The 11,225-nt window shown below is 45.6% G+C and overlaps 1 pseudogene; it reads right to left on the bottom strand.

Moving 5' to 3' along the window:
- Window positions 1–9,975: 9,975 nt before the first annotated feature.
- Window positions 9,976–10,072, bottom strand: LOC121498386 (annotated as a pseudogene).
- Between the last annotated feature and the right edge of the window lie 1,153 nt (window positions 10,073–11,225).

Raw genomic sequence — 11,225 nt, 5'->3', positions numbered from 1 at the left:
TGCCGTAATAAAGCCCAAGGTAATAATCTGTAGTTTGCAGGGTTCGTTGAGGAGCGTGAGACACGGTCCTGGGCATTCGGGAAATAGGAGACAGACAACATCCTTAGTACCCTAAGCCGTGGGCTCGCCTGTTCTCCTGGAAATCTCTCCCGGAGACTTAGAGACACGACGCCGGCTGGCCGGGCTGAGAGAAGGCTTCGGTCGCTGGGTCGCTGTCGTCAGGAGAAGGTTCCCAGTGCAGAGTCCCGCTGCCGAAAGGGCCTGGGGATCCACTTCCAAAATCTCCGGCCTCAACATCTTTATTGTCTTCTCTCCCTCTTCTCCTTCCCTCCCCGCCCTCCCTCCCCCCTCCGTATAAATGCAAACATCTCAAAATGTCAGAGGCAGAGAAGTGACCCATCCGTCCCCAGCACAGGGGACGACTCTGCTCTGATCTCGGCGTCATTTCAGACGCAGGCACAGTCCCCGGGGTTCGGGGCTCCCCGGCACAGTTTTAAAGCTGATGATGAATTTACTTCTTTATTTAGCGGTCACGACTATTCCTAGGAACACTTTCTGGTAAATAGGAAGGCGGTGGCGTAATTACAGGCGGCGGGAGCAGGAGCGTGACAGCCTGGGCCGCAGGAGCAGCCGCGGTCGTCCTGCCCCCGCCCGGCCCACAACCGTTCTGTTCTGTTCGATTTGCTCTGGGCGGTGGGGCTGGAGCGCGCTGGCCTAATGGTCGGCTGTCGATACAGTAAAAATGCTAACCCGTCTTTACATCTAATCCATTCTGAGAGGGCTCTTTGCAGAAATGGCCTCTTCCATTTCTTCATTTTCAGAAAAGCCAATCAAGGAAGATTGAACCACCCGCGCTGTCGGTACAGTGTTTTTTTTTTGTAAGTGTGCGTGTGTGTTTTAAAAAGGCGCGATGATTAATTTTGAGACACAGCATTTTGTGTTAAGTTGTCTTTGACTATTTTCTTCCCCGCCTTTTTTTTTTTAAGGGCTCTGAAAATCAATGCTCTGCTCCACTACCATCCATCTTTATATAGTAATAAATTAAGTGGGAGGTATTGATATTTTTGACTGAGCTTTTAGAATTTACATACTAATGACAATTATACCCTTGTGACTGTTGATTTCTGCTGCTGTTGACTGTTTGTGGCTCGGGCAAGAGGCGTTTGAGTTTCGCCTGTTTGCTCTGCTGTCCCTGGGTGTCCACAGCATCCCTCCATGTCTTGCGTAGAGACTGAGGTCCGTGGGAAACTGGGTCCCAAGGAGGGGAGGGCTCAGGAAAAGCTCTCTTGAAGAACTCCACCAAGGGCAAGGCCGCATGACCTCAGGCTTGGCAATGAATGTGGGGAACTGAGGCAGGGTTATACCAAGATACCACGCAACAGTGGGCAGCGGCCCTCACCAATGGGTCCTGGGCAGGGGTGTCCTGGAGGTCCTTCTGCTCTGCCAGACGTTAACCCTTTAGGTGCTGAATTAAGGGAAGTAGAGCGTTCTGGACAAAAGCCAGGGTGACAAGCCACAGAGGGACTGGGGGGAAGGGCTATGTAGCAGGTGGTGCAGGGCATCCCAATATTTAATACTGATGCAGACTGGGTGAATTTTAGCTCTGGATAGGAATCCCCCCCCCCACCAACACTGCACACACATTTAGAAATCCCGAAGTCACAGAGGTATCATGTGCCCTTTCCATTTCTTAAGAAAAAAAAAATAGGGGAGTCGGATGGGTGGCTCAGTCGGTTGGGTGTCTGCCTTTGACTCCGGCCATGATCCCAGGACCCTGGGATCAAGCCCTGCGTCTGACTCCCTGCTGGGTGAGGAGTCTGCTTCTCCCCTTCCCCTCTGCCACTCCTCCTGCTTATACTCTGCCTCTGACAAATGAATAAATAAAATCTTTTTTTTTTTTTTTTAAAGGAGAATTTGGAACCCCTGCCATGGAGTGCCTGACTCACTTCGTGCTTGCAAACTGCTTCTGGTAAGTTCTGAGTTTGGGCAGAAATGTAGACAACTACGGCCCGCCCCACCCCCTTGCCCTGTCCCTCCCGCGAGGTGGGTGAAGGGCATCTTCTCAGCATTTGGCCAGAATTTGTCGGGAAGCAGAGAAAAAGGCCTAGCAGAGACGGAAGGACAGCAGCAAGGTCAGGGCCGCTGGAGGATTTCATCTGATGAGACCAAAGCCCTCGGGCCAGTCGGAGGGCTGCCCACAGGTAGCCGACCAGGACAAATACCAACAGACGGGCACGCAGGCCTCAACTTCACTGAAACAATTATGTCGGGCACCGGGACAGCCTGGAAGCTAACAACAGTTTATTCGCAGAGATTAATTTGTCAGTAATATTGATTGTCGGAGGCCTGTTTCTAAGATTCCACGAGGCGCAGACAGCAGCCACTCGTGCGGGATTTCTCCCTCTAGAGTTTCCAGGATGTTGAGGAGGCGACTCGGAGGCGCAGGGCACTTGTGCTGTCAAGCTAGACTGGGCCAGGCCCACTGATCCCCCGGGCAAGGGGTGTGGACTTTGTTTACATTTCGCAGAAGCAGCAATAAATTGTTTGTTTACACACCAGGATCTCTCTCTCTCTCCCCTCCCTTAACGGGGGTCAACCAGCAGGGCCAGGCGCCTAGCGTGGAGGGGAGCCAGTGGAGCTTTCCAGACGCAGCCCTGAAATCATTATGCGGGATTATCCAAATATGAGGGCTGCTGAAAGTCCACCTTCTCTGGTTTCCTGCTGCACGGAGATTGCTCGGTTACATCCAACTGTCCAGGAAGTGCCTTTGCGAGAGTGTCTGCAAAGAAAGGACAGAACAGAGGAGAGGTGTGGAGGAGAACTCACTTTCATCAGAGGATCGGCTTTCAGGCTGGTTTGGGAGCCCAGAGCATTATTGTATTACACGCGGCACTGAAATGCGCCTTGTTTCGCTTCCTTCTCCCACCCCCCCCAACTCCTTTCTTTTCTTTGAGTGTTTTTGAAATAAAAGAGTGTTTTCTTCCAAATTGTGCTGGGAGGCAAATTCTTGAACGGTGTAATAGAAAATGTTAGACAATATTCCTTACCGGAGCTATTGACATTTTGGATAGTTGTGACACTTTGATTTTTCTCAAAACATATGGATCAAGCCTGGCTGCATTATTGGACAGGAAGTCCTGATGAAAGGCCTTCCTTTATCTTTCTTTGTATTCCCCCCCTCTGTTTGTTCATGGCTTTCTCTCTGAATATAATCGTGGTTTTCTTAAGCTGTCCGGGGAGTCCTTACCGCCTTACTAAATATTTCATGGTGCACAGCACACCATACCTGCCAACTGCTTTCTTATTTGTTGTCAAAAATAAAGGGTTCGTCCTTCGGAGTGGGGGAAGAAAAAGAGAGCCGGTTTATTCTGTTGTTTTTATTTTAAAGTTTCTCATCTGCCCCAAATGCAGGGAGACACTGGAAATCCAGGAGTGGTGCCTTTCATTTGCCGGGGACACGGCTGGCCACTTATTTATTTATTTGCGGCTTATTTATTTATTTGCGGCGCGCACTCTCTTCTATGATTCCCAGCACTTGTTTCTTTGCGGTTTCCCGTCCTATTTGTTCAAAAGGGAAAAGTTCAAAGCGGCTCTGTCAGCTGAGGGAGAAGCCTGCTGAATACTAACCCTCCAGCGCCCGCCTGCGCTGACCTTGAGAGGGGAGCCCTAAACGGTCCCATTGCAAACCCGCATGTGTGTTTTGTTAGACCAGGTCGGGCGGGGTCAGGGCTCACCTGAGGCCTGCGGAGCCCGCCGACCTGCCCGAGCAGCGGGGTAATGCATTTTTAAAAGGGACATTCTCCACTCTGAATGGGCCTAATATGGTCTCTGTTTAAAAACCTGTCAGAATCCCAGGCACACACTCCATAAAATATAAATAAGTACTTACTGTTTGCAGATGTTGCTTGTTTTTCATAATGTTTGTATTTGAAGTCTCGAATCCTCACTTCCTGTCAGGTTCCCTCCTGCCTCTCCTCCGGTGTCTGAAGGAGCCCGGGAGAACTTCAGATGGCAATTTCTCAATGAAGACACTGTCAAGTCTGTCAGCGTCCCTGGTACAATTAGCATTTTCCCTCTCTCTCCCTCTCTCTCCCTCTCTCTCCCTCTCTCTCTCTCCCCCCCCCTCTCTCTCCCTCTCTCTCTCTTTCTCTGTCTCTCAACACCAGGGTTGATTTCTCGCCAGTTTGACGTGGGCCATAGAGAGCCACCTCTCCTGCTGGCGCCTTTGCAAGGGGCTCCAGTCTCGGGAGGTGTGAATTTTTTTTTTTTAATTTTTATTTGTTTGTTTATTGAGGTGAGGCTTGGAAAAGCAAAGCTGGAAGTCAACAGGCCTGTAACAGGCACACTTAGATTAACTGGAGACAATTAGCAAAGAAAGAGACTGTGGGGAACCTTGGAGAGGGGCCTCATGTCTCTGGGGCGCCCATCCTCATCCCTGGAGCCCCGCGATCAATTCAGAGCAGGTGCCTGATGAACTTACCCGTGCGTTTGGCTGCGCCCGCACCGAGCAGCCCCTGAACCGACCTGACGTCTACCAGGGTCTCGGGCCTTCCCCGCGCGCTGGCCCGAGCTTGCCCCGGCTCCCAACCCGCTCTGAGCAGCCCCCCAGGGTGGGGGAGGGACCCCCTTCTCGGTCCCCTATTTCCTGGCTCCCTTCCTGCCTGCTGCCCCCACGAGGGCAATGGGTGACAGGTGGGACCAGCGCGCATCTCAGCGCGCATCTCTCTGCATGACAAAGCCAGGAGAGCCTTTATTCCAGAGCCCCGGTGGCTGGACACTGTGCCAAGAGGACTGTTGCTTTTTGTTCCCAAGCCCTCCCCATGACTCAGCTGAACATTTTAACACCCCATGCCCTGGGGCCCCCACTGGCCAGCTTGGAGAGTGACGTGGGAGCGCTCCCCGCATGCCCGTGGGCTTGCAGAAATGGGCATTTAGGCGTGTGTGTATGTATGTATGTAGGTATTTATTCATTTTTAACTGCGTATGCAGCCCTCTGGTTCAAAAGGCCAGCACAGCACTTGTTCTCCAACCCTGTGGTTTCTTTGCTTAGAAGGTAGTAGTTTGGAGCAGCCCCTCTGCCAGGTCCCCGCTGGGCCTTATTTCCCGGGTCCGGGTGCCCAAGCCAGTGGTCATCAGTACCCTGAAGAACCGAGAGCCTGCCCCCCCCACCCCCCGCCAAATCACTGCTAAGGATCAAAGACTACCCTTCACCCACTTGAGCTGGAGATTGATGACAGTGCTGTTCACCTGCCATTTGCTCTCCTAATAATAGTATTTTTAAAAAAGAAAGAGAAAAAGGAAGGAAGGAAAGAAAAGAAAAGAAAAAAAGAAAAGGAAAGGAAAGAAAAGGGAAACAAGAGACACCAAGCCTTGCCCGGTTTCTCCCGGCTTTCGGGAGGATCCGATTATAGACACGTGCCCAGGACGGCGGCCTCCATGCTCGAATCAGGTCAGTGGGGCTTGCTTCCTCTCTAAAGCACAGAAACCATAAATCAAGATGAAAATCCTTCAGCCCAAAAGCCTTACCAATTGATACAATTTGAAAATGGGCAGCGGAGAGGCTGGGGAGAAGGCTGACATGATGACTTTTATAATAGCAGAACGTTTAAGGTTCTAGAAATAAAAGGAAGAGGATGAAATCAGGCACGTTGGTCTCTGCCTGCAGGCTCTCTGAGCTCACTGGAAGCTCCCGCAATTATTTCTGCTCTGGCTTTCCCCTCCTTTTTTTTCTCCAGCAGTCTGTTTGAAATGAAGCAGAACCGGGCATGGCAAGCTTATCAGTGTCATTAGCTGACAGGGCGCCCAGCACACCTGCTTTTACTTGCTGCCATTTCAGGCATTAATGCCACAGAGAATGTTGCTTGGGTCCTTATAATGTGTAAAGATTCATTTATTTCACCTTTTGAACCTGCCTGACCCCCTGGGCTTGTGCTGGGGAGGGGGGAGGAGGACTGGAGAGGGTTTTTTTTCCTGGCACTTAGAAGAAGCTGACAATTAGGGGTCTGGCCCTGGGGCTGTTGTTGTGATAGAAGCTTAAGAGAGAGGTGGGAGCTTAGCCAGGGAGGCGCTGGGAGCCTGGGAGCCGGGCAGCACTAGGGCCACTAGGGCCACCCGACCAGGGACTGGGGTGGGGGTGCTGCTGAGCCAGTTCCCCTGGCTGCTGCCTCCCGGGCTCCGAGGTGGCCCAGGGCCAGGGCTGCTTTGACGCGGAGGCACCCTTACCTTCCGAGACCCCTCCCGCCTCACAACACTCCTATTGCAGTGCACGTTTGCTACGATTGCCCAGATTTTTAAACATCGTTTTGCCTTTGGAATGTTTGGGCTCTGAGTACCTCCGTTTTGTTTATGATGGTTGAGATCTCTTGGCAATCCCTGCACCTAGGAATCCCTGCACAGGGAGAAATATCTACCTTTCAAACTGTTTTCCAACATAATGGAATTTTTATGAATGCTAAACTTAGCCATTAATAAGTTTGATATAACATTAAGTTTTGCAGACACTTTAATGAAACCCCGATTAATTTTAATTTTATGGTTTTCTTTTCACATTTTGGACTATGAATATATATTACATATACGTACAGATATTTATATATTACATATACTTACATATTACATATACTTACATATTTATATATTATAGGTCCTTATATACTTATATTTTATATATAAATAATATATATATATCTCAAAAAATTTAATAACCCCTGAAAAGGAAAGGCTGGCAGCCACAAACCCGATGCCCTATGAGTCCAATGACAACACCCCCGCTACCCTGTTTTCTTCTTTTTTTTTCCTCGCTTTCCCTTGGTATGGGTTTGACCTACACGTTTTCCCTTTTAGAAGTTTTAGTGTAAGGTTGTAGTTTGCTAGGAATACAAAAGTAGTTCTTGTGGGTGGACGTTACATTCTTAGGACTTTGATTCTGGATCCTTCTATTTTGTATCTCCCGACTAGTAGTACTACAGAGAGTCGACTCTATTCTTCAGCCTCTGCCTGGAAACCTGGGGCTTCCTTCATTTCTTGATTTTTCCTTCTTTTCCAGAGGTTGACTGTGTACTTTTGTTGCTCCTGCTTTATTAGTATAAGACGAGCTCTTTCCTAGGAAACCCCAGGCCCAGAGAAGATCACCTTCATTGCCCTGTTGAACCCAAGCTGAGTTTTCTAACCAATGGCATTGCTGCTCTAGACATTGGGGCTCTCTTGAAACTTGAAAGAGTGTGCCAGGAAAACATCTGTCCTCACCTATAAAATAGGCTTCTTTGCTATTCCCTAGTTCGTGATTTCGAGGCTTTAGCATCGTTTGTGAGTACACGGCTTTCCAGTGGTCCTGTTTTCTACTCTTGGTGACAAAGTATTCCTGGATTTGTGATGAGATTGATTTTATTTTTAAAAGCTGCAGATTCTGAGGGGAGCCATCCATCAGTTGACTTCTGTCTGAATCCCTTTCCTGGTGGAATTTTATCCTTGCAGAAACTGACTGCACAGTTCAAAGTTCCTAAACTTGAATGCTAAAGATTCTTTGGGATGAAAACATCTCAGTCCCCGGTACTGGAAAGTGAGTATAGCATCATATAATCTGGGCATGTATATGGCTGCATGGTGAATTAATACTTGTCAGACCTTGTTACTCTGAAATAGCCATGGCAAGGTAATGATCATCATTCATTTTATTTTATTACTTTTTTTATTTGATTTCATTTAGGCTTTGGCAAAGGTGAGGGGACTGACTTGTATTTCCTGTTTATGTTTGATATCCAAAGCCCCTTGGGGGGAAGGTGATGCTAGGGGAAATTATGTAAATTAAGGAGGAAATTTGTGAAGACACCTTGACAAACTCAAAAATGAGAATATTTAGCTTTAACCATTGGGTCATCCTGATACGTGGCTCTTGCACTCATGATTGGTGAAGGAGGTCTGAAGAGGGCATGGAGTAGGTGTGGCTTGCAGAGTGTGTGGCTTTCTTATTTGCAGGTGAAATGAAATGATGGTTGAGGTTTAGTGTCCAGAAGCAAAAAAGCTAGGTTCTGTAATAGCTAATTTAGACTAGAAAGCCCACCGAGTGATGAAACTTTAGGTTTTCTCAGCTGACAAATCCTCCCTAGGCCTGATAAAGCACTTTAAATTATGAAGGGAGCCCTCATTGAGACATCGTGGTGGGAGGCATCCCCTGGGAAAGAGGCCATTCTAAGTGAAGGGAAACTCAACAGCAGGGCATTTGGTGCTGGGACAGAAGGCAGCATGGTGTATTGGGAGCAAAAGAAGTTCGAATCCCACTTCTGACACTTCCTAGGTATGTGGCACATTTTAAAATAGCCTGCTTTATCTCTTATTGTAAATCCAATAGTTTTTTAAAAATGCTCATCATGATGAGTGTAGTCACCATCCATCACCATATGACATTATTACAGTATTATTGGCTAGATTCCCTGTATGTACTTTTTGACTCCATAACTTATTTATTTTATAACTGGAAGTTGGTACCTCTTAATCCCCTTGTTTCACCTACCTCCCTCCATCACCCCCTGGGAAACTACCCATTTGTTCTCTCTATTGAAGAGTCTGTTTGGGTTTTTCTGTTTGTTCATTTGTTTTGGTTTTTGGATTTCATATATAAAGGAAATCATGTAGCATTTGTCTTTTTCTGTCTGATTTATTTCACTTAGCGTAATGCCCTCTAGGTCCATTCATGTTGCTGCAAATGACAGGATCTCATTCTTTTTTATGGCTGAATAATATTCCGTTGTATACATATACCACATTTTCTTTATCCCTTCATCTACCAATGGATACTTCAGTTGCTTCCATATCTTGGCTATTGTAAATAATGCAACAGTAACATTGGGATGCACATATCTTTTTGAATTACTGTTTTCCTTTGGGTAAATACCCAGCAGTGGAAGTATTGAATCATATGGTAGTTCCATTTTTAATTTTTGGAGGAATCTCCATACTGTTTCCCACAGTAGCTGCACCAATTTATGTTCCCACCAATGGTGTACAGGGGTTCCCTTTTCTCCATATTTTTGCCAATGCTTGTTATTTTTTGTCTTTTCCATCCTAGCTATTCTCATAGCTGTTTTTTTTTTTTTTAACGGAAGCAAAATGAAGAAAACAAAAGCACATCCTTAATCCCATGCATTCAGACAAAACCTACTATTCCTTCTTTCATGGCTATCTCTCCAAATCTTGTTACATATATAGACATATATATTGCGTTACAAAAATTAGAATGCCTATAAGCCCCTCTCTTTTCTTAATGTTCAATTGTGGACATTGTCAACATTTTGTAATGGCTGCACAATGTCCCATCTTATAGATATGATTTATTTACCCAAACTCCTTGTTGAAAGTATAGGTTGATCCAACTATTCACAATTACAAAATGGCTGTGACAAATACTTGCAGCTGATTATCCACCCATGTTCATGTTTAAGATGATCATATTTCTATATGGAAAAATTCCTCAGAAGCCAGATTTTTGGATGAATGGGCATGCATATTTTTCCTTGAATAAACTTGGAAATTTGTTGAGATTCTTGGATAGGTAGATCCATGTATTTTCAAAATTTGGGACTTTGAGGTCATAATTTCTTCAACTCTCTGCTCCTTTATTACCCTCTTCTCCTTCCTGGACTGCCATGATGCATCTGTTAGCCTGTTTAGTGGTATCTCATATGTCCCTTTGGTTCTTGTTGCTTTTCTTCATTCTTTTTGCTCTTCACACTCATCATTTCAAATGACTCCTCTTCAAGTTCACTGATTGTTTCCTCTGCTTGTTCTCTTAACCACATGAGTAAATTTTCCAGTTACTCTATTTTTCAGCCTCCAATTTTCCTCTTGGTTCTTTCAAAATTGTTTCAGTCTCTTGTTCATGTGCAAATTTTGTTCACATATTATTTTCCTGACTTCTTTTAGTTCTTTGTGTTTTCTTTTAGCTGTTAGAGCCTATTTCAGATAGGGTTTTTTTGTGTGTGTTAGATGGGTAATGTGCCAAGGTCATAAGGTTTGAGGGAGACGCACATCAGGCCATGGCATGCACACTCATAGTGCTTATGACATACAAAATGATGTTTAAGACAGTTCTGCTAAAGATTTTGCCCATTATGCTGAGTGATATAAGTCAGGTGGAGAAATACAATTATTAGAGGGCTTCACTCATATGTAGAATACAAGAAATAGTGGAAGGGACCATAAGGGAAGGAGGGCAACTGAGTGGGGAAAAAATAGAGAGGAAGACAAACCATAAGAGACTCCTAAGTCTGGGAAACAAACAGGGTTGCTGAAGGGGAGAGGGGGTGGGTGATGCGGTAACTGGGTAATGGGCATTAAGGAGGGCGCATGATGAGATGAGCGCTAAATGTATGTTGGCAAATTGAATTTAAATTAAAAAAAAAAAAGAAAAAGAAGAGTTATGGATAGAAAAAAAGAGTGCAGAGAAGTAAACACATTCTAAAGACCTTATCAGGGAAAATATGAATTTAGTAGAGGGAGAAAAATGAAAGTATTCCAAGTAAATAAGAAAATATTCTAAATAAAAATATTGGTGTAGCTTTAAATCCTAATAAGGGAAAAATCATGTTTTCAAATAATGGTAGAGGCCTATATGTTGGAAAATTGAGGCAACCATTATGAAATGGTAAAGCATGTTAGAGCTCACAAATTAACAAAGTAAAAAACTGAATTAATAGCTTGATTATATTAGCAAACTTGGGGGGGAACAATGTAAGAATAATAATATGTTTATTAAATAGCATGTATTAAATAATATGTAAAAATTAAAGCATATCAAACATTAAAAAAAGTAAAGATTTTGCCTAGCAAGTCTGATGTCCATATGTTTTCAGGGACTGTGTCTGGAGATCTATTTTGTTCCTTTGTGTGGGCCGTGTTTTCCTGTTTCTTTGTAAACTGCATGATCTTCGTTTAAAATTGGGTATTAAAAAAATCAGCCACCTCTTCCAGTCTTTGTGGACTGGCAGGCAGGACCTTCACCAACCAGCAGGGCAAGTACCGAGCCTGGGGATCAGCCTCACATGAAAGTTTGAGGTCTTCTCAGGGCTTTTCTGGACATAGGTCTTCCCTGGGCCTGTGTATTGCTCCATATAGGTGATTGCTTTTAAATGTCTCCACTTTCTTCTCAGACCTTACCTGCTTCCCCAACCAATCATCGCTGGTGTCGCGAGTCTGCAGGTCTGGAGTCCCCTTGAATTTTCCTGAGCCAC

This window comes from Vulpes lagopus, chromosome 8 (assembly GCF_018345385.1).
Source record: "Vulpes lagopus strain Blue_001 chromosome 8, ASM1834538v1, whole genome shotgun sequence".
Taxonomy (NCBI): Eukaryota; Metazoa; Chordata; class Mammalia; order Carnivora; family Canidae; genus Vulpes; species Vulpes lagopus.
The sequence above is the reverse complement of the archived record's forward strand: the minus strand, read 5'-3'. Positions and strand labels throughout refer to the sequence as shown.